Below are 6,506 nucleotides of genomic sequence, written 5' to 3'. Positions count from 1 at the left end.
CGACATCTTCCTGTCTTTTCATTGTATCGCATTTTTTGTGGTGTATTGAACTGATAAAATTGCTAATAAACCAATGATGATGATGATGATGATGGGATGCGTTTGATATGGTGTCCGGTCAATACCGAGAATGCTATTACCGAGAATGCTATTACCGTGAAGGACAATACGAATACCGAGAATGGACAATACCAAGAATGGACAATACCGAGAATGGACATTACCGAGAATGGACACCATCGAAATGGACATTACCGAGAATGCAATATATGCAATGCAGGCATGTTATGCATATGAACAGGTCGTGTGTGTGCATCACAACGTTGCCACATTCGGTATCGATTCCCAGGTATAAATATCTCGACAACGTCCGTTACATTAAGCTAGATTCCTTGGCATTGGCCGAGCGAGATAGTGTAATGGTTATGCGTCCGGCTTCTCGATCGGTAGGTCGTGCGTTCGATCTCCGGCCGGGTCGTACCAACGACTCGAAAATTGGTATCCGCAGCTATTCTGCTAGGCGCTCAGCAATCACGGATAGCATGGAGGAGAAAAAAAAACGGGGGCGCAGACTAGATGACCTCAGGGCCGTATCGCAACTCCGTCATCAAAGCTTTTCGATGGTGCTGGCGAAAAAGAATATCATATCTCTCTCTCTCTCTCTCGGTAATGTCCATTCTCGGTAATGCCTATCTCGGTAATAGCATTCTCTGTAATAGTATGGAGCCGTTTGATATTGCAGTTTGCATTCTAAAGTCAGCACCGAAAAAATGTACATTTCAATTGCTATATGCCGGACCGAAACTACTGCCGCACTCGAACTTCCTCAATTGGGGGAGGGGTTGCGAGCTCTAAGGGGACCCAACATTATTTCCTGGAGTTTTTTTTAGAATCATGAAACTTGAAAATTGTGAAGTGAAATTCTTGTTTGGTTTATTATCAATTATTATCAGTTCAATACACCACAAAACTGCGATACAATGAAAATGTAGAAAGGTGTCGAAAGTCGAAACGAATTGGAGTAGTCTTTGAAATCAGGACACCCACCTTGCATTGCCTATGCGAAATTTCCGGTACGTCTTGGTTTTCATATGGTTAGGTTACCCCCATATCATCATCGTTTTATATAATTTTTCAAAAAAAATAAAACACCACAAGATTGTGATGTAATGAAAAAGATAAGAGGGTGCTGAAACGACTTGGAGACTCCCAACTTGGGCTAGAGAAAACCCGGGCTGCCTATGTGAAAGCCAGGAATCCTGGCAGGAAGACAAAATATTAATATAATTCAGTGGTTCTGAACCTGGTCCTCAGCGCCCCCTGGGGACGATTTGGATTTTGAAGGGGGTGGAAACGCTCAGGCGGCGAAATGGGGGGACTGGAGCTGAGGGGGGCGGGATGGGGGGCGCTGAAAAACAAAATGGCCTCTCAGTAGATGGTGTAGAAACGACATATGATCACATAGTACAACAATAGTTCTATATATCTCTGAGTTCTCATTGCAAACTAACATTCGACAAAATCTGTCAAATAGAACAACGTTTTGTGTTGTGGTCATCGCGAAATATTCACCGACCATGTTTCAATGAATGTAATGGGTTATTTTAATTCATGTAAAATGAATTTGGCGTAGTTTTGGATTGCCAATTCCCCGTTATCACACTCCCGTCACACTAGCTACTCCAAGTCGTTTCGACGCCTTCCTGATCTTTTCATTGTATCGCAGTTTAGTGGTGTTTGAAATGATGAGAATATTAATAAACTTATACTTATACTGATAGCTAGGGTTATTTTCCACAAAATGTTTTGAAGTATAGAGAGAGAGAGAGAGAGTTCTTTTATTCGTCAACCATGAAATATAGTAAAGGCAATGTCCACAAACATTCACGTCCAATAGTATACATTTTTTAAATTTTCCTAACTATAATTTACACGGTATAGACTGGGAGACCCGATATGACCGAAGTCTTCTAGGCCGGAGTCACCCAAGCATATTGGCAGTATTAATTATAATATGGATCAATTTCTTCTCTCAGTCGAGTAGCACCGCAAAGAGTAACGAAATAAACAAAAGTATTGTATTAGGTATTGTATCCTACAGCGCACTGCGGGTTGAAATCGAGAAGGCACTATAGGCTACTGTTAAACTTTTGAGAGTGATGCCCGTTGTACATTAAAAATGTTTTGAAGCTTTTTGGCTGATATACGTTTGGCTTTTTGGATGATACTGCTTAGTGTTGTTACCCCTATTCATGTTAAACTTAGGAGTTTGGTGCAGGTTAATGTGAGCAAATCTCTACCAGATTCTCAGTTGATTTCTTAGTCACACAAAGCAATAAAACAAAACCCAATAAATTAACTTCCCCGTATTGCCAATCGCAGAGGAGAATTCAGGATCTGTAGCCTACTGCGTTCTCGAACCAAATGCAATGAGCCAGGGTTGTAATGACTCGAGTCATGACTCGACTCGAGTCAGACTCGAGTCACGATTTTATTGTGACTCGACTTGACTCGAGTCATTTTCTTAAAATGGGAAAATGACTCGACTCGACTCGGGTCAATATTTGGATTGACTCGACTTGTACTCGAGTCATTACGCATGACTCGACCCAAGTCAATGACTCGGCTTATTTTATATGACTTGAAGATGAATAGCGAATCGTAATTGCTAGTTCAACACATCTGACGAATTCTGCCGACATCGCTATTTGTCACCACTGCTTTCGTTGCACTCGTCTGATATCAGATATGCCGCCGCAAAAACAACAGACAATGGTACCATAGTGTCCTATATGGTGTCGACACAGCCAAACCTCAATGCCAATCAGGGTCGTACCAACCCTGCTCTCACTCTACAACCATACAATTAGGCACACTCTCACTGCCAATTACTTGCGCGCATTAGTGGAAGCATTGAAAAATTCTCTATCAAAGCGTTTTGCAGGAGTGTTTGTATATGTGAACATGATCACAACTGATGAGTCTTTGGATTGGCCCATCGGTAATCCCAAACCGTTTGGCGAAACCATCTTCTTTACATCATGCGTGTTTGATCCAAAATTTGCTTTCCATTGGCTGGTGGATTCAAATTGCTCAGAACAATCCCGAATTGCACTGCGGCAGAAAATAATCGATTTGATGATGACTGAGGCTGACACTCATTCATACAACATGACCAGCCAAAGTACAAAATCATCTGACAAAGAGGTACTAGATCCTCCGCAATCAAAGTATTTAGGACTTTTCAATTATACAAGCAAACAATCGAAGCAAAGTTCAATTAGAGCCAATGCAATGACTCAGATAGTCAAGTACTTGGAAGCGACTGATAAGCTCATGTGTAGATTTGAAGGCGATGATTCTTTGCATTTTTGGGCGACTCGAAAGAATGAGTATCCTATGCTCTTCAGTGAGGTTCAAATATGCTTGTCAATTCCTGCATCTAGTGCACCAGTGGAACGTGTATTCAGCAGAGGTGGATTTATTCTAAGGCCATGCCGCTCTAATATATCTGAGGATCTCCTTTCCACTTTGGTATTTTTAAAGTGTAACTCATCATTGATTTGATCTGCTGTCTGTGAAAACACACAATACCTCTATCAATTTGAGATTTTGCTAGGTATGTGAATTGTGCACGTGAGTAATAATGAATGGCTAATGCTGCGTGATATTTGTACAATAAGACTGTTCAAAAGTAACTTATTTTTTATTTTACTGGGTTGCTACTGGATGAAGTTGTTACGTTTCATAAAAATAACATTGAATCTGGCTCAATATTAAAAAGTAGAATCAATGATATGAGAGGAGAAAATTCTGGATTTGAAAATAAATGAAATATTTTTAGTGAGATATTCTTTCATATAATATAATTACATATTAGTAAGCCGACTATTTTTTCATATCCAAAATATTCTACTCTAATAACTTCATTTCTTTCTTAGTTGGAGTTTGCTATGAATCATATATTTTTGCACAATGTAACAATATCATGAGATAGCCGGTAAAATTCGGAAATCTCTATTTGTAATTAATCTAAAATTTTTCATTCATTGCATTGCTTTCTACTTGTTGGAATTGAGCCAAATTTGATTTTTTCGGCCGGAAAATTTGAAAAAATGTTTTTGAACAGCCCCATTGTACAATCATTTCTCCAATGCTGTAACTGCGATGTAGTCTGTAATGCAATTGGGAAAACCTTAGGTAATATCAAAAGGTATCTGTTTTTTTTGTCACTGCACAATGCACATAGCTGCATGCATGCTTTTACAGCATCCTGGCTTGGTGTGAATACCTCTACATAAACATGCATCTGTTGATTCTGCTGGTATCAGCTGGTATCTTGACGTGAATTCGTTGGTTCTCTATCAGCTATTTATGAGCTATCGTCGATGTGCTCATCATAAAAGCTGAAGGCTTGAATTGGTGATGTATCAGACTAACAATTAAGACAGATATTTGATTTTACGTTCTAACTTAGTGAAGTTATCTGTAGCATCGGTAAATGAGGCCAGAACCTGTCCGCTAACTGCCTAAATAAACACGTGCCAAGACTCTGATAGGGACAAAACGAGCATGTTTGGCAAGCTAGGAATTCGATATCATCCAAGCAGGATTGAAAACATGAGTTGAACATGACTTCAATACTGTGACTTGGAATCGACTCGAGTCATAACACTATGACTCGGACTTGACCCTTTAAACGGTGACTTGGACTCGGACTCGAGTCGGTGATGAATTGAAAATGACTCGACTTGACTCGAGTTAAAACCACAAAAGTAAGATTGACTCGTGACTCGGAACCATGTGACTCGGTTACAACCCTGCAATGAGCCCATCGGCCTTACCCGATGGTTGTTATAACAACCTGGATTTGATCCCGAAAATAGCACATACAATTACACCGTTAATTAGTCGAGTGGTCTAATCGTGAAGTTTCAACGCGAAACCGGACATCGACCACTTACCCAATGTTTTTACTGCAGTCCTCAAAATAAGGGGCTCCAGACCCAGGCAATTTTTGGAAGGGGCGTTGGAGAAAAAAAGGTTAAGAACCACTGGTCTAATTTAATTTATAAAAAATAGGCATTTCGGCGCCGACCGCTACCGCGCCGTGATACACCAATACGTATGAAATTTCTACCATCATGCGACTCCGCAAAGTGTGCTGCCAAAATATTGGCGGCGTGATAACCTGCAACTAGAAATTACTTCCTCGTGTTGGCCTTCGATATCACCGGTCAGTGGCCAACACATATTCAGGCGGACAAAGTATAAGAGTGGTTTAGGGGGTTCTGAAGGGCATTGATTTCGAATATGTTCTTACAGTTTTTTTTCTTCAAATTGGCTCTGGTTTTGGAGATAATCCATTGGGCTATTTTGACTAAAATCTCACATTCTCGCAGATAAAAAAAACGGCTCTTCAGTCGTATTGTAAAGTTGAGAAATTCAATCTAATTCTTATTATTACATAGTGCAAACTGCTTAAAATTATAATACAGTAACACCATTAAATGTTAGGTAGGCTTACCATATTTCGGAAATGAAAAAAGAGGACACTTTTTCAGAAATTTCAGACAAGCAAAACTGGAGAAGAATTCTCAAAAACAGGTAAATTTCACCCGCTTCATGATCGGTTGACTAAAAAAAAAAAAAAAAAAGGTCATCACTTCCGCTCAGAGCTCAAAAACACGTTTTTCACTCCACATTGCTAGGCGGATGACTAAAAAAAAAAAAAAGGTTTACTTTTCGCTCAGAGCTGAAATCACTACTTTTCCCTCCGAAATACCCGCCGGAGCTTCACCAATCTGACGGATCCTGTTCGATTCCCGTCGGAGGTTTATCTGGGCTCCTCTTCCCCCGTCGTTGCCGTTCTCACGGCGACAAAAAAGCCCAGTATAAGACCCGACGAAAGAAAGGACTCACAAGGAATGGAAAGAACTAGTAGAAAGAGCCGCGGATTCAAAAAAGATCACCACCGAAAAGAACTGTGACATCGGGCACTCTATAGGCCGAGGTGGATGTTGGAGTAAAGGATCGCTATTGATGCGTGTCGTTCGACATCCTCCTATCTGTTCATGACATCACATTGTGTCCTATCGCATTGTACATTGTGTGTGACTTGTTCAGATGAAAAATATAACCCAACGATTTTATCCTAGTTGAAGATCTTCACGGAAATCATGTATGCTACATAAACCCTAATCAATCAATCTATCAGTTTTATTAATATTTTTACCATTTCAAAACCCCACAAAACTGCGATACAATGAAAAGATGGAAGGTATCGAAACGACTTGGAGTAATCTTTGAGATCAGACATCCACCTTGCTGGCCTATATGCGAAGTAAAGAAGAGGCATGCACACTGAATGAAAATAAAGCAGCGAATATAAAACGCAAGCGGCAAAATGAGGTGCACTGTAAAAAATAAACATGGATTTTATCATGGAAATGACATGACTTCCTCTTTCTCATGTTAATTCCATGGAACACCGACATGGTTTTAAA

The 6,506-nt window shown here is 40.1% G+C and overlaps 1 protein-coding gene across 1 annotated transcript in view; it reads right to left on the bottom strand.

Annotated features, from left to right (window-relative positions):
- LOC145443718 (uncharacterized) overlaps window positions 1-6,506 on the bottom strand; it is a 441,881-nt gene that overhangs the window by 364,908 nt on the left and 70,467 nt on the right. The window lies entirely within an intron of this gene.

This window comes from Botryllus schlosseri, chromosome 7 (genome assembly GCF_051294905.1).
Source record: "Botryllus schlosseri isolate E-star chromosome 7, Bs_hap1, whole genome shotgun sequence".
Lineage (NCBI taxonomy): Eukaryota > Metazoa > Chordata > Ascidiacea > Stolidobranchia > Styelidae > Botryllus > Botryllus schlosseri.
Note: the sequence above shows the minus strand (reverse complement) of the source record. Positions and strands in the feature narration are given on the sequence as shown.